This window comes from Mustelus asterias, chromosome 21, assembly GCF_964213995.1.
Source record: "Mustelus asterias chromosome 21, sMusAst1.hap1.1, whole genome shotgun sequence".
NCBI lineage: Eukaryota > Metazoa > Chordata > Chondrichthyes > Carcharhiniformes > Triakidae > Mustelus > Mustelus asterias.
In genome coordinates, this window is record NC_135821.1 from 19,613,536 (window position 1) to 19,635,480 (window position 21,945).

Here is a 21,945-nt window from a genome sequence, read left to right on the forward strand (position 1 = left end):
CACTTGTTATTTTTTTGAGAAAAATGGAAAACAAGAGCAACAATCTCTCATTTCTTCTCGGGCCATTTCCTTCACCAGGAGGGGAGTCCAGATTGTGAGGTTGTTTGAAATATATACTGAGGTTTATTTAAAATTAATAACAAAGAATTCAATCCCAGTGCAAACCTACTGCCTTCTGGCTCTGAATCACCCTCAGCTGTGAGCTCACAAATGAAGAACAGCTACTGCACAATTCAATTTAAACACCATTCACACGCAATCAACGCTGTCCATACAATTGGAAACATCAGAGCAAAAGCTTCTTTCCCACAGATTTTCTTTCTGGGGAGGAGACAGTATATGTTGAGCAGCGCAACTGGAATTTGGAAGCCAGCTTACCACCACGTTCCTCAGTCAACAGAGAGAAGCACAAAAGGGAAATTTACTAGAAGAATTACAGTAGAAAGTCTGATTTGAGCAGGCATCAAAATGAGTTACTGCAATCACTTGTGTAGGAGCCAAGAGAGCACTTGTGTCTCAGGTGCTCCTCAATTCAGAATGCCAGGCAGCCTACATTTCATTGCTATGTTACCAAGGCACATGATGAACACTCTGCACCAACAGCCCCTCTCACTTCCTGCACTCAGTATTTACCGCAGCTATCATATCACCCCAGGCCACTCATCCCCAGCAGCAGGTTAAATCAATAAGCCTCATCATGGGCTTGGGACAGAGTGGAGGGGGCTTGGAAGGGGTCAAAAAAAAAAGGGTAGGGTATAGAAGCTCAGCCCAGTGAATCCTGCTGGAAAATACATGGCGGTTAAAAACAGTGTGCCTTAGTTACAAATAGCCGCCAACCCACCCCATCCACTGTATACTCGACATGACAACTGGATCCTTCAACAAGGGACTGGAGTGTGGGGTGCCAGGAGTTGTAACAGCACTAACCCATTCCATAGGGTTTCACTATTAGTTCTTTTAGTGGCCAACCGAATTCTGATCAACATTCGAGCATCTGCCTTACAGAATAACTGGGAATATGGAGAGAGAAAAAGGATTGATGATTTACTAATCCAACATGGAGGGAGATCACAATTGTTGGCTAAACCCTCAACCTTTGACCACAAATTATGTTAGGGCGCTTGAGAGTTACAAGTTAGCCAGGAAGGACCTAAAGAAAGAGTTAAGAGCCAGGAGGGGATATGAGAAGTCTTTGGTGGGTAGGATCAAGGAAAACGCTAAAGCTTTCTATAAGTATGTCAGGAGTAAAAGAATGACAAGGGTAAGATTAGGGCCAGTCAAGGACAGGAGTGGGAAGTTGTGCGTGGAGTCTGAAGAGATAGGAGAGGCACTAAATGAATATTTTTCGTTGGTATTCACACTGGGGAGGGACAGTGTTGTTGAGGAGAGTACTGAGATGCAGGCTGTTGGACTGGATGGGATTGATGTTCATAAGGAGGTGGTGTTAGCAATTCTGGAAAGGGTAAAAATAGATAAGTCCCCTGGGCCGGATGGGATTTATCCTAGGATTCTCTGGGAGGCTAGAGAGGAGATTGCAGAGCCTTTGGCTTTGATCTTTGTGTCGTCATTGTCTACAGGAACAGTGCCAGAAGACTGGAGGATAGCAAATGTTGTCCCCTTGTTCAAGAAGGGGAGTAGGGACAACCCTGGTAATTATAGACCGGTGAGCCTTACTTCTGTTGTGGGCAAAGTATTGGAAAGGATTATAAGAGATAGGATTTATAATCACCTAGAAAGGAATAATTTGATTAGGGATAGTCAGCACGGTTTTGTGAAGGGTAGGTCGTGCCTCACAAACCTTATTGAGTTCTTTGAGAAGGTGACCAAAGAGGTGGATGAGGGTAAAACGGTTGATGTGGTGTATATGGATTTCAGCAAAGCGTTTGATAAGGTTCCCCATGGTAAACTTTTGCAGAAAATACGGACACATGGAATTGAGGGTGATTTAGTGGTTTGGATCAGGAATTGGCTAGCTGCAAGAAAACAGAGGGTGGTGGTTGATGGGAAATATTCATCCTGGAGTTCAGTTACTAGTGGTGTACCGCAAGGATCTGTTTTGGGGCCACTGCTGTTTGTCATTTTTATTAATGACTTGGATGAGGGCGTGGAAGGATGGATTAGTAAATTTGCGGATGACACTAAAGTCGGTGGAGTTGTAGACAGTGCGGAGGGAAGTGGCAGGTTACAGAGGGACATAGATAAGCTGCAGAGCTGGGCTGAGAGGTGCCAAATGGAGTTTAATGCGGAAAAGTGTGAGGTGATTCACTTTGGAAGGAGTAACAGGAATACAGAGTACTGGGCTAATGGTAAGATACTTGGTAGTGTGGATGAACAGAGGGATCTGGGTGAACACGTGCATAGATCCCTGAAGGTTAGCACCAAGGTTGATAGGGTTGTTAAGAAGGCGTACGGTGTGTTAGCTTTTATTGGTAGAGGGATTGAGTTTCGGAGCCAGGAGGTCATGCTGCAACTGCACAAAACTCTGGTGCGGCCGCATTTGGAGTATTGCGTACAGTTCTGGTCGCCGTATTATAGGAAAGATGTGAAAGTGTTGGAAAGGGCGCAGAGGAGATTTACCAGGATGTTGCCTGGTATGGTGGGAAAATCGTATGAGGAAAGGCTGAGGGGCTTGAGGTTGTTTTCGTTAGAGAGAAGGTTAAGAGGTGACTTAATAGAGGCATACAAGATGGTCAGAGGATTAGATAGGGTGGATAGTGAGAGCCTTTTTCCTCGGATGGTGTTGGCTAGCACGAGGGGACATCGCTTTAAATTGAGGGGTGAGAGATATAGGACAGATGTTAGAGGTAGGTTCTTTACTCAGAGAGTAGTAAGGGCGTGGAATGCCCTGCCTGCAGCAGTGGTGGACTCGTCAACATTGAGAGCGTTCAAGTGGTTATCGGATAAACATATGGATCATACTGGAATAGTGTAGATTAGAGGGGCTTTAGATTGGTACCACTGGTCGGCGCAACATCGAGGGCCGAAGGGCCTGTATACTGCGCTGTAATGTTCCACGTTCTACAAATGTTAAAAGTATATATATTTTTTTAAAATATGAAAGCATTGGAGTGGGTTACCTCCCTCTTGGAGCTCAGCATTAGTGCTGGCTGATGTGAAAAAGGCTCAATACCACCCCAAAAATACAAAATTAATTTCATCAGCATGGATAGCCTGCTGCGAGTAAAAATTGTTACTGCGCAGGAGGTGGCCATTTGGTCCATCGTCTCTGCACTGGCTCTCCAAACAAGCATTATGATTCAGTGCCATCCCACTGGCTTGGCACTCAGTCTGTAGTTTTAGACAATACCAGATTATGCTATGATTACCCCAGCTGGGTTGAGAAAAGAACAGTGCAGCACAGGAACAGGCCCTTCGGCCCTCCAAGGCTGTGCCAATCATGATGCCCTAGCTAAACTAAAGACCTTCCGCCCTTACTCTGTCCATACACCTTTATTCCCTCCCTATCCATGTATCCGTCCAGATGCCTCTTAAATGTTGCTAATGTGCCTGCTTCCACCATCTCCTCTGGCAGCGCGTTCCAGGCACGCACCACACTCTGCGTGAAAACCTTTTTCCCCTCTCACCTTCAACCTGTGCCCCTTTGTAATTGACACTTCCACCTGGGAAAAGCCTCTGACTATCACCCTGTCTTTGCCCCTCATTATTTTGTAGACCCATATCAGGTCTCCCCTCAGCCTCCTTCTTTCTAGTTATTGGCTGCATTACGTTAAAACAATACTTAGCCACATCAAAACATTTAATGATGCCCCCCGCCCACCCCTCTGCTGGTCCCAGTGGGCCTCTGTGGGTGGCACAGTGGTTAGCACTGCTGCCTCAGTGCCAGGGACACAGGTTCAATTCCAGCCTCGGGTGACTGTCTGTGTCTGCACGGGTTTCCTCCAAAACTCTGTGGGATAGGTGGACTGGCCCTGCTAAATTGTCCCATAGTGTCAGGGGAATTAGCAGTGCAAATACATGGGTTACAGGGATAGGGCCTGGGTGGAATTTTTGTTGGTGCAGGCTCAAATGGCCACCTCCTGCACTGTAGGGATTCTATGACCTGCACTGAGGAACAACCATGATTTAAGCTCTTTCTCCAATCCAAGACTAGTCGTGTCTTTTCTTAATGCTATCATCTTGTGACTCCCAAAACTCTTTTCAAAATTGTGAACTCTGAGAATAGCTCGCAGCATCATCCCGCACAGGATTGAATGGTGAAACCAGCACATTTATATTGCCGATGACTTCACCAGTACAAAGGCAGCTAATGGGACAGCTTCCAGCTCAGCTCACACCCTCTCTACACGAGTGAGATATTCTCAGTGCAGCTGAATCACATTTTTGAAATGAAAAATTGTTTTAAAGCTGCATAATTTTCACCTCTTGAAAAGGTGCTGACTCATCCTGGGGCACTTTGCCAACAGCACAAAGAGCCCGCAGCATGTCACTCAAAGGGACAGCAGCATGAGGCAGGAGAGGCACAGCTAAACTCAACCCAGTTCACTGGGGTTGGCAGCATACATTTGCACCCACCCAGTTTCTAGCTGGACGAGAGGAGGCTGGTGGCGTGGGGAGTGAAAGAACAAATACAACTACTGTGGCTACAAGAGCAGGTCAGAGGTTGGAACTCTGCAGCGAGTGACTCATCTCCTGACTCCCCAAAGCCTGCCCACCATCTATAAGGCACAAGTTAGGAGTGTGATGGAACACTCTCCACTTGCCTGGATGGATGCAGCTCCAACAACAAGGTTGACACCATCCAGGATGAAATAGCCTGTTTGAATGGTACCCCATTCACTACCTTAAACATCATCTCCCTTGACCACTGACAGTGGCAACAGCGTGCATCATCTACAAGATGCACTGCAGCAACTCGGCAAGGCTCCTGTAACAGCAATTTCCAAACCTAGAAGGACAAAGGCAGCAGAACACCACCACCACCACCTGGAAGTTCCCCACAGTCACCCCGACTTGGCAAAATATTGCTGTTCCTTCACTTGTCGCAGCAGATCCTGGAACTCCACCCCTAACAGCGCTGTGGGTGTGCCTACACCATAGGAGAGGCAATGTTCCAAATGGTATTATCCCTGGACTATTCATCCAGAAACTCGGCTAATGTTCTGGGGACCCGGGTTCGAATCCCGCCATGGCAGATGGTGGAATTTGAATTTTTAAAAAATCTGAAATTAAGAATCTACCGATGACCATAAAACCATTGTCAATTATCAAATAAAAACCCATCTGGTTCCCTTTAGGGAAGGAAATCTGCCGTCCTTACCCGGTCTGGCCTACATGTGACTCCAGAGCCACAGCAATGTGGTTGGCTCTCAACTGCCCTCCAAGGGCAACTAGGGATGGGCAATCCAGCGACGCCCATGTCCCACGAATGAATAAAAACTGGACCGCCGCAGCTCACCACCACCTTCAAGTGTAATTGGGGACGAGTTTTGACAACGGGTCGTCTGGACTCGAAACGTCAGTTCTTTTCTCTCCTTACAGATGCTACCAGACCTGCTGAGATTTTCCAGCGTTTTCCCTCATGGGCAATAAAGGCTGGTCTGGCCAGCGACACTCAGCCAGTGATAGAATTTTTTTTTAAAAATCACATCTTGGTGAAACTTCATCAAGGGATAGCACCAGATTTGATAGTTATTCAGTGCATCTTACCCGATAGTGAGCAGATTGAGATAACGGAGCTCATCTGTAACACTCAAATAGTCAAAACAGCATATTTAACTTCACAGATGAACACTGGTCTTTGTGAGTAAACTACCAACATGTTGCAGTCCTTATGGAAGTGCACCCCAGCAAGAATGGATATCGCATCTTCAGGATAGCAACTTGCCAAGGGGCTTACGGCTCCAAGTAGAAGCCAAGCATCAGTCTTCAGCTTGCATTTGCCATTAAAGCAAGGCATCGGGATGGCCGTAGACTCAAAGGAGGATGGCCAAGATTACAATTCCCCCTCCCCTGGGATGAAAACTACTCCTGTTGCTTGCGTACACAAGATTTAAAGCTACCTGCCCGTGATGTTATGTACTGCTGCCTTTTCTCCCTCCCCTGCACGCGGCACATGCCATGCACCAATCTGTCGGAAGGGTGGTCAAGTAAGCTGCTGCCATGACTTTGCCAATTTTGGTCTGCGAGCATCTGCTGGAGCTGCAGGGGAGCGACCCAGATTACATCACCTGCTATTTTCCCTTTGTGCAGCAGCCTCACCGCCTTCATAAACAAAATGGGAAGCTCGTTAACGGAGAAACTTGCAAACTCCTAACCCGTCAACAAGGCACAAGGAGGCGCAGTATCAGATTTATCCATCACTTCCAGGCAGCAGATGAGATTTTCATCTGATTTGCATCAAGCCATTATATGGATACGATAAACAAGGGAGAATGAAGCAAGACATCAAATACAAACTAGCCTGGCATGCTCAGCCTATCTGCTCTGAAAATTAAGAGAGTTTAAAGATCCAAACAGATACTCACATTGTACATTCAACAGGGCATGGACTTAATTCGTAGAAAGTTGAGGCCAAAATGTTGTGTGATTTAAAGAACAAATTAGATATAGCTCTTGGGGTTAAAAGGGATATGGAGGGGAAGGGTGGAAATCAGGATCATGGAATCATAGAATCCCTACAGTGCAGCAAAAGGCCATTCGGCCCATCGAGTCTGCACCGACCACAATCCCCCCAGGCCCTACCCCCATATCCCTACATATTTTACCCACTAATCTCTCTAACCTACGCATCTCAGGACACTAAGGGGCAATTTTTAGCATAGCCAATCAACCTAACCCGCACATCTTTGGACTGTGAACTCTGAGAATATGGAATTCGATGATCAGCCATGATCATAACGAATGGCAGAGCGGGCTCGAAGGGCCGAATGGCCTCCTCCTGCTTCTAGTTTCTATGTTTGTGTGTGTTTAGGGGCACCTGGGTCACGTGGTACATAAACAACAATGCTCACCAGCTTTGGAAATCAGCTCAACAGCTGGAGTGAATATCACCAGCTGCAAGGTTGCTGCAGACAGAAATTCAGAGATATTGTCCAGTCACCAGATCAGAGATCACTTTACAAAACTACCTCCCTCATTCAATATTAACGGCCGGTGCAGAAACATCTCTCACACACACACACCATTCCAACTTACAATTCTGCTTTCCAGAGAGAGTCAGCTTGGGAAACATGACAAAATCCCAAATTCTAGCTTCCCTGGGTGTTCTGTGTAACTGGGGATTTCACAAAATGGCTTTGAATTGAAATGGGGTGGGGGCGTGAGGAGAGAAAAGTCAACACGATTCCCACTCCAGATCACTAGGCTTTCCCATGAAGAGTGTCCATTTAGCAGAGACACTCAAGGGATCGGGAAGCAAAAGCCAGTTGAAAATAAAATCAAAGAATGCAAAACAAACCATGTTTTAAAGTTGCTTGCAACAGACCCTACCAATAAATTCCTGATCTCAGCCACGAGAATCAAGTTACAATTCATCACAGAGGCAAAGGTTCACCCCTTACCCCTATGCTCGCTGGCCTACAGTGGTTGAGAACATGTGAATTTTAAAATTCTCATCCTGGTTTTCAATCACTCCCTGGCCTCCTCACTGCCTCAGCAACTCTCCTAGGCCCTGTAACACCCCAATTTGTGTACATCCTCACTTTTCATCACTCCTCCAATGGCTTCAACTGCCTCAGTCCTCAACTCTGGAATTCCCTCCCCAACCTCCAGTCCCACTCTTAACCTCCTTTAAAAGCTCCTTAAAACTCATCTCTTCAAACACATTTTTGTTCATCTATCACCTTGTGTGCCTCAGTTATCTTTTTTTGACTAAGCTCCTTAGGATATTTTGCTCTGTGAAAGAGCAATATTAAAATGTTTTGTTGATGGGGGATCAAGGATGGGCAGTTTCTTTCCGCTCAGTTAGTGTTGCACAAGCACCCATTGAGGGGTGACGGGGACATTTTCAACAAATCAAGGTCAGCTATAACACGCAGCCCCAAGACAGGAAGATTTTCTAAAACACATTGAGACGCTATTGTGAAGCCAAATTTAATATAGTCTTCCGCCACGCAATTCACATATTAGTCCCCTGGGGCGGCACGGTGGTGAGCACCGCTGCCTCTCAGCGCCAGGGACCCAGGTTCGATTCCCAGCTTGGGTCACTAGCTGTGTGGAGTCTGCACATTCTCCCAGTGTCTGTGTGGGTTTCCTCCAGGTGCTCCGGTTTCCTCCCACAGTCTGAAAGACGTGCTGGTTAGGATGCATTGACCCCGAACAGGCGCCAGAGTGTGGCAACTGAGGGAATTTCACAGCAACTTCATTAGTGTTAATGTAAGCCTTACTTCCCGTTGGAGAGCTGGTGCAGACACAATGGGCCAAATGGCCTCCTTCTGCACTGTAACAATTCTGTGATACTCCATGCCAGCTGCTCACTCAGGGCTGCATCCAAGAGATGTGGAAGCTTATCTGTTCAACTGTGAGCTGAGCTAGTCCACACCTCCTACATCACCAGTTATAACCCATTTGTAAAAGCATTTCCTATCTCTAGGCCTACCTTGCCCACTATAGAAAGCCGTCAGCTTTGACGACAGCTCAACTTCAACACTATCCTCGACTCTGGGGAAATTGAAGGTAGTAATTGGAAACACCAAGCTCTGTTGCAATGTTAAAAACAGTATGGATTTCGAAAGTGAACTCTATCCTGAGGAAGGGAAGGGCAGGTCACTGCCGACCAGGAATTAATTTACATCTATTTGGGAGATTACAATGTCTTTTTTTTTTAATTATTTATTAGTGTCACAAGTAGGCTTGCATTAACACTGCAATGGAGTCACTGAAAATCCCCTCGTCGCCACACTCCGGCGCCTGTTCGGGTACACAGAGGGAGAATTTAGCACGGCCAATGCACCCTAACCAACACGCCTTTCCGACTGTGGGAGGAAACCCACGCAGACACAGGGAGAATGTGCAGACTCCACACAGACAATGACCCAAGCCGGGAATCGAATCCAGGTCCCTGGCACTGTGAGACCACAGTGCTAATCACTGTACCACTGTGTCACCCCTAAATTCCAAAACCTGTTAAGAATTTAAGAACCTGTTGAAATTTAAAACCTGTTAAAATTAGAATCCACAATCATCACGGCACGCAAGAACTTTAAGTAACGTCATAACTAAAAGAAACAACAAGGGGATCAACGGGAAAGGCCGTTATTTGGCAAGGAAAGACCTTTTTTAGATTGGAAAGCTGAATAAACAACTCAACTTGTAAAGAGCATGACTGCAGTGTTGTTCTGTGTGGGTAGAGACTTGCACCCTAAGGAAAGGAATGTGGGTTTGGAAGAGAATGGAAAGGATCGGCTGGACAGAAAAACTTATGAAATGCGGAGGAGAGTGACCAAGGAAAAGTTTACTCAACATAATTAGAAACAGTGTCTGGGTAGGGCACATCTTAGGCAGAAACCGACATGCAAGAGATGTCCGGAAGGGAGGATTTCAAGGAGAGAGGGGAAGAGGAAAGGAGAGAATATCAATGCTGGATGGCTTGAAAATTGAAGAAAGCTATTGGCAAATGAAAATACTGCCAGAGGATAAAGAGACAGGGAAAGAATACAAGCCAAGGACACATGATGAATGTAGGAAAACATCCAAAAGGAACAGACGCACAATCACAACTTAGTTCATAAAGTCCCACACCTGCATCTAATCTTCACCAAATTCCTACCCGACTAAACTTCAAAATTCTTGTCCCAATTTATAAATTCCCACCACAGCCACATTCCAAGTTAGCTTCTATACCATCCTCCAGTGGTACATCCCTATCTGGTCTTTGGTCAATGGGTCCACTGTATCATTCATTCTTCAGGTTCTACACCTAGTGTGGAACCAAATTTCTGTTCCCTCCCCCTCATCCAACTCCAAGATCCCAAGTGGGCCAGGAAGCAGTTCAGCGATGCAGCACACGAACCTTCACAGCTACACCCAATCCCAACCTTAAAGGTTCACATATACACCGCCGTCATGTCTCTGGGTGACAGTCAGAAGGAATGCGTCCCCTCTGTCCACCCTCGGATGGTAATTCAGCAGATAAAACTCCAATTTACTGCCAACATGTGTTAGCTGATCTCAGCTGGGCAAGCAGTTACAAACAGCCTCAATGCCCTGGCTTCAGGCATGGGCAGTAGAATAGTCCAACTACGAGAGGGCACAGGCCCAAGACGAGAGGGGGCAAGTTTCGGGGAGACGTTTTTCCAGAGGGTGGTGGGCACCTGGAACGTACTGCCAGTGGAGGCAGGCACGTCAGCAATGTTCAAGGCGCATCTTGATAGATGAATGGAAGGCGGCCAGAGGGATAGAAACTGCATATCGGCACAGGCTTGGTGGGCCGAAGGGCCTGTTCCTGTGCTGTATTATTCTTCAACTCAATTGCGACAGCTTTGGGTTTTAAATGCCATCTGTAGCTGAACAGCCTGCCGAGCTGCAAGGTCAGGGTCCGCAGTGGAACATTGGGTTCGGTGTCAGAAGGGAAGCAGGCATCTAAAAAGCAGCACCTTCAGAAGTAGATGAAGCTTAAACATAACCAAATATCATGCTATCTGTTGAAGTTTCCTGAGCTAATGTTCCTTCCTCTTCACAGTAACCCCCACAGCAAGTTAGGGACAGAAAATGCCCTATGCCGCTTCTCTAACAGTACATCTTAGCAGCAAGATCAAGATACCGCAATAGATTTAAAAAATGTAATTTTAAAACCATTCCAAATTTCATCTCAGCTGCTCTCAAATAAAATGTGTACCTCAGTAAGTGACTCCAGTGGGTAGACTGGTATTTTACTATGCAAAATCATCAATGTCAGAATCAAATAAAAATAGGAAGTGCACGGGTTAATGCTTACCTTACATTTTCAACATCTCCCAGATATATTCTAGCTGTTCAAAACACACAGATTGATTCCCATTAGTATACCTTTTCTGCTGAACACAAGAACACAGAAAGCTGCACTTTAACAGAGCATCTAACTAAGGGGGGAAATTGAAATTTTCCTATGGCTTCGAATATTATTAGTGAGCACAATCACAATTTTACATTATAAACTGAACAATTAACTTCAGAACATTTTCACCATACTTGCTAATTACTTCCTTCTATCCCCACAGATTTCTAAAGGAATCGCACCCATAAAATGGAAACACCCACTGAAATACTCGCCCTCTTTGTCCAGAGCTAATGACTCAACGCTTGGCTCTGCAAGCAGCAGCTCACTAGTACCTCGACAATGTGGTCATCCACTACGTGAATAGGATGCTGTGTCACAGACGGCCCTGCCCTACGTTCACCCAGCATTTAAACATCAAGGCTGGTGGATAATTAGGAGCAGGATCCCTGTTTTGAGGTTTTCTTCTCCGGCCTGTGGTTACAGAACCAAAATGGAGCCCCACTGCGACACCACGCTGGCCTGTTACAGAACAGTGTTTCTATTGAACAACAGCAGGCTATTCAGCCCCTCAATCCTGTTCCAATTAGATCATGGGTGATAGGTACCTCAATCCTAATTATAAAACTTCGCTCCACATCCCTTGGCATGCATACAAAAATCTAATAAAGATTTAGATTTAGTCAAGAAGGTTATTCCAATTACTCTTTCATGGGATGGGAGAGTCACTCACTGGGCCGGCATTTATTGCCCATCCCCAATTGCCCCTTGAGAAGGTGATGGCGAGCTGCCTTCTTGAATCGCTGCAGTCCATATAGAAACATAGAAAACTACAGCACAAAAACAGGCCCTTCGGCCCCACAAGTTGTGCCGAACATATCCCTACCTTTTAGGCCTACCTATAACCCTCCATCCTATTAAGTCCCATGTACTCATCCAGGAGTCTCTTAAAAGACCCTATCAAGTTTGCCTCCACCACCACTGACGGCAGCCGATTCCACTCGCCCACCACCCTCTGTGAAAAACTTACCCCCAACATCTCCCCTGTACCTACCCCCCTGCACCTTAAACCTGTGCCCTCTCGTAGCAGCCATTTCCACCCTGGGAAAAAGCCTCAGAATGCACCCGATCTATGCCTCTCAACATCTTATACACCTCTATTAGGTCTCCTCTCATCCTACGTCTCTCCAAGGAGAAAAGACCGAGCTCCCTCAGCCTATCCTCATAAGGCATGCCATTCAATCCAGGCAACATCCTTGTAAATCTCCTCTCCACCCTTTCAATCTTTTCCACATCCTTCCTGTAATGAGGCGACCAGAACTGAGCACAGTACTCCAAGTGGGGTCTGACGAGGGTCTTATAAAGCTGCATCATTATCTCCCGACTCCTAAACTCAATCCCTCGATTGATAAAGGCCAGCACACTATACGCCTTCTTAACCACATATGGTGTACGTACACCCACAGTGCTTTTAGGGAGTGAGCTGCAGGATTTTAACTCAGCGACAGTGAAGAAACGGTGATACAGTTCCAGGATGGTATGAGATTGGAGTGGGTGGGGGGGGTGTGTGTGTGTGTGTGGTGGTGGTGGTTCTTGCAGGTGGTATTCCCACATGTATATTGCCCTTATCCTTCAAGGGTAACTGTCCTGGCATCCACAGAAGACTGTACCAACCACAATCCCACCCAGGCCCCATCCCCATAATTTTCCCTAGCTAGTCCCCCGACACCAAGGGGCAATTTAGCACGGCCAATCCACCTAACCTGCACATCTTTGGACTATGGGAGGAAACTGGAGCACCCGGAGGAAACCCACAGGCACGGGGAGAACGTGCAGATTCCACACAGACAGTGACCCAAGCCGGGAATTGAACCCGGGTCCCTGGTGCTGTGAGGCAGCAGTGCTCACCCACTGTGCCACCTGTTGGTGTTATGCAAATCACTGCTCTGATTGTCCAAATGGGGGTCAGGTTTTTTTTTGAAAAAATACCTCTCCATAACAAGTTAACTTGGAAGAAAGTTGGGGCCAGAGCTGCAAATCCAATAGGCTGTCAGACAAAGCTATTCTATCAAGGAGCCCACTAAAACCACCATCAATTGTAAACTTTGCAGTGGGAAAAATGCTTTCTTGAACTAGCTACACCAGGCACCCAATGATCAATTAACCCTACTGGTACTGAAAAGTCGCCAAGCTGAGACTATTTGGTAACAACTGAATGGAAAAGTGCTGATTTGCCACAGACAAGATACTGACTGGGAAACAAATATTTTCTGAATTAGAACTAGGGCCGAATACCCAGAGAATTTAACAGATCCCAGGGAGAGGTTACAACCCGATCAAAATGCTCTATATATAGAATGGCTACCTGTGAGAATTACCCAGCAGTAAACTGATCAAAGGGCTTAGGTGCCTGTATGTACCACAAGGTCAGTTTATACTGATTAGTCAGACACCACAATTACCCCGAGCTATCAGCTTGCAATACTCCATCTTGGTTTTACAGGTCTGTTTCATTCTGCATCAAGGCTTTTCTGTGCCAACCTGCATCCGTGTGTGTACACACACATACACCCACCCCCACTGCCAGCGAGCTCAGTGCTCCAGCTGTGACGTGACAGTCACATGAGTGAATTAACAATGACATTAATGAAGGTCTTACCAGGAACACATCAGTAGGTTGAACCAAACGGGTTAAGTTTGAGCCCTGGTCTTTGCTGAGGCTGAGCTTGCAGATCTCAGTGAGAGCACTGCAATTTTCCTCAACACTCTCAGGAGGTAGAGATGGGGTACAAGGGCTTTAATAAACAAGCAGAGTCTGTTTCCACTGGCAGACACATTGGTAACCAGTTAAGACCTTTACAAATTTGATGAATAAAGTATAATTTGGGGGGAAAATTGGCAAAAGAGCGAGGGGGAAGATGAGGAATTGTTTTGTTTTAAATCGCAGCTGGTGAGGATCTGGACTGCAGTTTTTTTTTAATTCATTCGTGGGACATGGGCGTCGCTGGCTAGGCCAACATTTATTGCCCATTCCTAGTTGCCCTTAAGATGGTGGCGAGTTGCCTTCTTGAATCGCTGCAGTCCACGAGTTGCATCTGGAAGCAGTAATTTTTGGAAGAATTGGATAGATATTTAGAGGAGAAATTGCAAAGCTACAGGTTAGGAGCTGGAGGAGAGTGTGGAACTAATTAGATAGCCCCTTTTAAACATGCCCTGACAAGTATGATGGGCCAACTGGTTTCTGTGCTAGGATATGGGGCTCAGAGGTAGGAAATCCAAGATTCCTTACTTCTCATTACACTCCAGTGACATAGAACATAGAAACCCTACAGTGCAGAAACAGGCCATTCGGCCCATCGAGTCTGCACCGACCACAATCCCACCCAAGCCCTACTCCCATATCCCTACACATTTACCCGCTAATCCCTCTAATCTACAAATCTCAGGACACTAAGGGATCATTTTTAGCATGGCCAATCAACCTAACCCACACATCTTCGGACTGTGGGAGGAAACCGGAGCACCCGGAGAAAACCCACGCAGACACGAGGAGAATGTGCAAACTCCACACAAGACAGTGACCCAAGTCGGGAATCGAACCCAGGTCCCTGGAGCTGTGAAGTAGCAGTGCTAACCACTGTGCTATCCCTTGCCCTGTGAGGGGAAGGGAGGGGGGTAATGCTGCTTTAATCAAGGACCAAGCTGGTCTATAATGTCTTCCAATTAAATTGCCTGGTAACGCACACCAGCTCAACTCACATTGAGAATGACCACTAAAGGCCTCTTCTGCCTCCCTGCAAAACCACAGCTTAATGAAAGTCAGCCTTTCCCAGTTTAATTTTAAATTCCCTGTAAATCCCAGCCTTGCTGCATCCTAAAAATACTTTTAAACTAGATCTTTGACATTCCCTTTAATTTAGATTTCTGTTCCTCCCCACTGCCCTCAGCTCACACTCCACCATTATTCTCCTTCCAGCCTCAGATACTTTTATACAAGCAGCGTCGGTGTAAAAAGCTGTCGTTTCGAAAGGAAAGGAACAGGGGCAAAGTTTGTGTAATTTTTCACTACATCCATACAAAGGTTGCTCCACAGAAACAGGCCGGTGACGCTTTGACCAAGCTCCTGCTAATGTTATTTCACTGGTTTGACACAATATTGTTTCAATTACACAATTAAACTGCTGTGAAAAGTATACGCTGCAAGATTCCTAATAGGAACACTATCCCCCACCTAGATTTTGCGTTTTATTTTCATGCTTGACAAGCCCACTGCAAGGTTACTGCCACCATTTTGAACAGAACATTGACCAAGGAAGTAGTCAGAGCGTGCCTATCATTGGCTGGGTGTTTTTATTTAAATTCCACCCAATTAGTATGCCCAATCAGATTAGGTCCATGGGTTCATTCCCAGACCACGCCAAGTTAATTCATCACAGCAGTAACACGCGGAGGCACCACGGCCTATCCAAGTGTCCTTGGGCTAGGAAGGATTCGATTTTCCCAGGTTTTCATACCCTGTGCCAGTGTCAGTAGTATAGACTAGGGCTCAGTTGTGATAGTTCAACAGCCATCGAGACAGTCACAGCTCACACGGCCATTCAAGCAAGGTACAAGAAACCCGGGCAAAAGCTACAGAGGAAAATTGGAGGGACATCTGGTCAGTTTCTCTGTACCGCAGGCCTCACGAGGTTTCAGTAACTACACTAAGAAGCTTCCCGCAATCACAGGTGATTGGCCCTCTTGCCCTGTGAGGGGAGAAACAGAGAGACGATGCTTCTACTTGTGGCCAAATCCAAAACCAGAAACCACAATACAATAGAGTCACTAATAGATCCAGCAAGGGATAGAATCATAGAATCCTACAGTGCAGAAAGAGGCCATTCGGCCCATCGAGTCTGCACCGACCACAATCCCACCCAGGCCCTATCCACATATCCCTACATATTTACCCACTAGCCCATGCATCCCGGGACACTAAGGGGCAATTTAGCATGGCCAATCAACCTAGCCCGCACATCTTCGGACTGTGGGAGGAAACCGGAGCACCCGGAGGAAACCCACGCAGACACAGGGAGAACGTGCAAACTCCACACAGACAGCGACCCGAGCCGGGATTCGAACCCAGCTCCCTGGAGCTGTGAAGCAGCAGTGCTAACCACTGTGCTGCCGTGCCGCCCAAATACAGGAGAAATGTCTTTATTTAGACACAGGTCAGAATCTGGAACTCACTGACGCGGTGGAGACGAATAGCATCAAAGCTTTTAAGGGGGGGGGGGGGGGGGGGGGGGGGGGAAGTTAAATGCACAAGGGGAGAAAGGAACAGAATTAAACCCGATTGGGAAAGGCGAGATGGGGGTGGGAGATTCACCTGAAGCATAAACACCGGTATGGAGCAGCTGGGCTGAACAGTCTGTTTTTGTATCTGTTTTTGACAATGAGGAGAGGTGGTGTGAACCTGCATGCAGTGCTGTGTCGCTGCAGTCCTTTACACCAAAGCATTGGGAACTTCATTAATACATTTTTAAAATTCACTGCATGCTTCCGGAGACATGACAAATTTGGGTTAATGGCTGCAGGCTTCTAGATCCTCAGAGAAGGCAAATCTCCAAAGCCAATACTGCAGAACAGAGCAGTCAGCTCAGAGAAATGGGAGGCTGCACGATGAATAACACCTGACTAATAAACGGGTTACTGTGACCGAGTGGGTTAAGGCTCGGCCCTGTACAGCACTCAGCCATGCAGACTAGGAGCTGGTCGGGGTTTATCTCTGGTCAGTGCTCAGTTAGCTGATCTCGGCTGTGATGGCCGCAAGGGTGCCAGGCCGGAAGAGGGAGAAAGTTCCTGCTCCTGATCAGCAGCCAGCCATTTCTGCTGGAAAAGTGGGAACGTGGACAACAGGATCCATTTTGACGGAAAGGCCCTCTGCTCGTGAGTGCGCTGCTGCAATGCACTGCCTCGTCACCTGGGCAGGACACCTCCAGCCTACACAGGACTGCATCCACCCCAGAAACAACACCCTCAGCTCAGGAAAGAGAAATTGGCACGAGCACAGCTTCCTCTTTAATACGCTGACATCAGCTGCAAAACCGAGAGGGGTAGACGAGCTGAACTGAACACTCGAAATGATGGCGATGCAGTGGTTTAGTGTACTGCTCGGGGTTTGTAGAATCAATGTCAAGGGGAAGGCTAATCTCCTGAAGGTCAAAAGGAAAAATAAGACAAACGTTTGGGACACTCTTGGCTCAACAAATCACCAACCTGAGAGACAGCAGGTATAAATGGGCGGCACGGTAGCACAGTGGTTAGCACTGCTGCTTCACAGCTCCAGGGACCTGGGTTCGATTCCCGGCTCGGGTCACTGTCTGTGTGGAGTTTGCACATTCTCCTCGTGTCTGCGCGGGTTTCCTCCGGGTGCACCGGTTTCCTCCCACAGTCCAAAGATGTGCGGGTTAGGTTGATTGGCCATGCTAAAAATTGCCCCTTAGTGTCCTGAGATGCGTAGGTTAGATGAATTAGTGGGTAAAATATGTAGGGATATGGGGGTAGGGCCTGGGTGGGATTGTGGTCGGTGCAGACTCGACGGGCCGAGTAGGGTTTCTATGATAACCATCACTGCAACTTGACTGAGTCAGATGGGAAAGGTCACAGATTGACCTTCAACACTGGGCAACCAAGTGGAAAGCAATTCCATCCACCCCAGGATTGGATTCCCAGTTTTTGGCAAGCTTTGCATGCAAGGCAGGTCACACCAGCTCTGGGTCATTGGACGACACGCCAAGTCTCAGCCCATCAATACGAGGAGGCCTCTCAGCCCCGCCAGCAGATAGGGCAATGTACTAGCCCGCTGTGTCACCAAATCCCACTCAGGAAATTTTCACCCACACTGATCAACATATGGAACAGACATCCAGCTAGAGTAGCGGCAAGTACAAATTGTGAAACCATTTCAGAAACAATTGGTCATACAATACAGGAGGCCATTCTGTCCATCACATCTGTACTAACTCTTGCAAAGAGCCATCCAATCAGTCTGTTTCAACATAGCGCTGCAATTGTCTCCTTTCCAAATATTTATCCAATTCAGTTCTTAAAGTTTCTCTCTCTCCCTCACCTTCAGCCCCCCCCCCCCTCCAAAAAAAAACCACTGGATTATTTTGCCAATTAACTTAAATCTGCAACTTCAGGTAACAAACCCTGACAGTGAGTTTCTCCCAATATACGCTCTCAAAACTCCTCCATTTTGAGCACCTAGCAGAACGCTACCTATCCTATTAACCTGTTCTGCTATAAAGCGAACCCCTGCCATTCTGAACTCCTATAACAAGTTCCTCACCCCTGGCAGAATTCTAATAAATGCCCTCCTCACCAAAGCTTTGACAGCTTTCCTAAAACGTGGCGTCAGAATTGGACAATGGCCCAGCCTCGGATTTACAAAGGTGCGGCATCGCCTCCTTATTTTTGTATTTTCGGCCTCGTTTATGAAGACAATATTGCAGCAGTGCTGGGTTTTTTTTGAAAAATTAAACAGCCTTAATAACTTGCCTGAGATTTTTTTGCATGCGAATCCCCAAATATCTCTGGTCCCGCACTCCTTTTAAAATTAGACCATTCAATTTACAAAACCCATAATTTTCTATCAAAAATTCCTCACTTCACACTGATCTGCGCTAAATTATCTGCAATGGGTCTGCCCATTTCACCAGTCTGTCCATGCGAATAGGGTACCCGAGGATGCATAAATCAAAAGTGGGCCAAACAGCCTCCCTCATCCATAATTACCTGGCAATCCAGGGAAATGGCCAGTTGCTCCCCCTTGGTGGCAAAGGAACTAGACAGAGGTGAAGCAGGAGCCAAAAAAAACTGTTTGCATGTGGTACAGTGAGTTCTACTGGGGTCTCTGAAAGTCTCAATCCACCAAACAGTCAATGCTACTACCATCTGCAGGTCTTGAATCGCCACCTTCTTTCACTGTCGCAGGGTCAAAATTCTGGCACTCCCTCGCTACTGCCCCTACACCACACGGACCGCAGCAATTCAGAAGGCAGCTCACCACCACAAGGGCAATTAGGGATGGGCAATAAATGCTGGCCTGGTCAAGCAACGTCCACTTGCCGCGAAAGAATTAAAAAAAAAATGTTGGATGAAGATTCTTCCTGCTGGTAAACTTGGAACAGGTTAGCCCAGACTGGCAATTGCCAACCAGTTTTCCAAATACCTGTAGAATCAGGAGTAGGTGGAAATAAATAAAGCAATGCAGTGAACAGAAAGTCATCCTATGCAGATCAGGGTTATTGGAGAGACTTGCGTATAATTTTACCAAACTCGACTCTTTTTAAAGAACTGCATTTAAAGAATCTGACTCAGGCATCACTATTTTCCTGACAATTTTTAAAATTAATTTGTGGGGACAGGGGGTGTCACTGGCCCATTTCTCATAGAATCATCAAATCCTTACAGCATAGAAGAGGCCATTCAGCCCATCAAGTCTGCGCCAACTCTCTGACAGAGTATTTTACCCAGGCCCTCTCCCCACCCTACCACTGTAATCCCATATATTTAACCATGGCTAATCCCACCTACACTGCATATTTTGGGACACTAAGGGGCAATTTACCATGGCCAATCCGCCTAACCTACACATCTTTGGAGTGCGAGGGGAAACTGGAACAGCCGGAGGAAACCCACGCAGACACGGAGAACGTGCAAACGCCACACAGTCACCCAAGGCCGGAATTGAACCCAGATCCTTGGCACTGTGAAGCAGTAGTGCTAACCATCGTGCCACCAAGTCGCCCCATTCCTAGTTGCCCTTGGAGGGCAGTTGAGAGTCAACCACATTGCTGTGGCTCTGGAGTCACAGGGGGGCAGCATGACAGTACAGTACTGCTGCCTCACAGCACCAAGGACTAGGGTTCGATTTCCAGCTTGGTTAGTGTGTGTGTGGAATCTGCACGTGCTCTGGTTTCCTCCCATAGTCTGAAAGGCGTGCTGGTTAGGTGCATTGGCCAAGGTAAAATTCTCCCTCAGGTGTACCCATAAAGGCATCGGAATGTGGCAACTAAGGGATTTTCACAGTAACTTCATTGCAGTGTTAATGTAAGTGGCACTAATAAATAAATAAAACATGGGCTAGATCAGGCAAGGACAGCAGATTTCCTTCCCTAAATGGACATCAGTGAACCAAATGGGTTTTCCCAACAATCAAAAATGGTTTCATGGTCATCAGTTGATTCTAAAATTCCAGATTTTTAAAAATTCAAATTCCACCATCTGCCGCGGCAGTATTCGAACCTGGTTCCCTGACGAAGGGTCATAGAGACGTGAAATATTGGCTCTGTTCTCTCTCCACAGATGCTGTCAGACCCACTGGGATTTTCCAGCATTTTCTGCTTTTGTTCCCCAGAACATTAGCTGGATTAATAGTCTAGCGATAATACCACAGGGCCATCGGGCCTCCCCTATTGCAGAGCACTGATGCCCTGCCAGGGGTGATGATCCAATTGCGTACGCCAAGGGAGCTGCTTCCAACTGTCTTGCTCGGCCGTTTCAGAGGTCAACTACATTGTTGTGGCTTTAGAGTCACATAGAACCATAGAACATTACAGCACAGAAACAGGCCTTTTGGCCCTTCTTGGTTGTGCCGAACCATTTTTCTGCCTAGTCCCACTGACCTGCACCTGGACCATATCCCTCCACACCCCTCTCATCCCATGTACCTGTCCCAAGTTTTTCTTAAATGTTAAAAGTGAGCCCGCATTCACCACTTCATCTATACTCGTTGGAATTTAGAAGGCTATGGGGGGATCTTATAGAGACCTATAAGATAATGAAGGGGCTGGATAGGGTAGAGGTGGAGAGATTCTTTCCACTTCGAAAGGAAGCTAGAACTAGAGGGCACAGCCTCAAAATAAAGGGGGGTCAGTTTAGGACAGAGTTGAGGAGGAACTTCTTCTCTCAGAGGGTGGTGAATCTCTGGAATTCTCTGCCCACTGAAGTGGTGGAGGCTACCTCGTTGAATATGTTTAAATCACAGATAGATGGATTCCTGATCGGTAAGGGAATTAGGGGTTATAGGGATCAGGCGGGTAAGTGGAACTGATCCACTTCAGATCAGCCATGATCTTATTGAATGGCCGGGTGGGCTAGATGGCCTACTCCTGCTCCTATTTCTTATGTTCTTAGAACATGTAGACCAGACCGGGTAAGGCTGGCAGACTTCCATCCCTAAAAGGAAGTTAGTGACCCAGATGGGTTTTTACAACAATCGACAACGGTTTCATGGTCATCAGTAGATTCTTAATTCCTGATTTCTTTTAAAAATTAATTTATTTCAACTTTCACCACCTGCCCCGGTCCCCAGAACATTAGCTGGATTAATAGTCTGGCCACAGCACCACTTAGGCCATTGCCATCCAATTGTATATAAAAAAAGGGAGCCTAGGCAGAAGCAGCCCAAATAAGGAGCCCTAGAGGCTGAAGGCAGCACTGCAGGGCCAGTGGACTGGGCTGGCGCTGCTGCATCTCGGGAGTTGGAGTCCGCCCCCGGGGCACTGAGCCTGCGCCCCCGGGAAGGGGGAACTACAATTCCCAGCGTGCAGCGCGGGGCTGGGCAGCGGGCATGCGCACTGGTGAGGAAGGGGAGAGGACAGGGCGGCCGGCGGGCGCAGGCGCAATCCCTCCTTCCCTCCCTCCATTGCTCAATATTTAAATGTCCCTGGACCCATCCCCTCCCCCACACACAGCCACCTCCTCTCACACACAAATTCCATTAAAAAAATAACCTGAGGAAAAAAAAAGAGGGGAGAAAATAACCTCTAAAAAGACACTTTCCCCTTCATCAATCTGTGAAATAATTCAGGAGCTGGGAGGAGAAGAGGAAAAAAATACAAAAAAAATCCCCTCCAACTTCAAAAAAAAGGGTCCAACCCAAGGACTTTAACCTTCCCAAATCCCCTAAACCTTATCTTAATCCAGAACTGGCTAGGCATTCGTTTGATAAAAAGCTAGTTAAA

General features: G+C 46.9%; 2 protein-coding genes across 14 annotated transcripts in view; both read right to left on the reverse strand.

Moving 5' to 3' along the window:
* LOC144509186 (protein Tob2-like) overlaps positions 1-21,945 on the reverse strand; it is a 40,856-nt gene that overhangs the window by 17,129 nt on the left and 1,782 nt on the right. For 3 of the 13 annotated variants that reach the window (XR_013500410.1, XR_013500406.1, XM_078237630.1), the window contains exon 2: positions 18,713-19,148. The exons of 4 other annotated variants lie outside the window; for them this stretch is intronic. The gene's annotated coding sequence lies outside the window, so the exon portion shown is untranslated. Of the gene's footprint in view, positions 1-10,894; positions 10,974-18,712; positions 19,149-21,945 lie in introns of all 13 variants that reach the window. 6 more of the 13 variants (XR_013500409.1, XM_078237629.1, XR_013500411.1 and 3 more) reach the window with 4 other exon arrangements.
* Positions 12,906-21,945, reverse strand: part of phf5a (PHD finger protein 5A) — a 110,673-nt gene continuing 101,633 nt past the window's right edge. Inside the window, exon 5 of the transcript XR_013500412.1 lies at positions 12,906-12,922. The gene's annotated coding sequence lies outside the window, so the exon portion shown is untranslated. The remainder of the gene's footprint in view (positions 12,923-21,945) is intronic.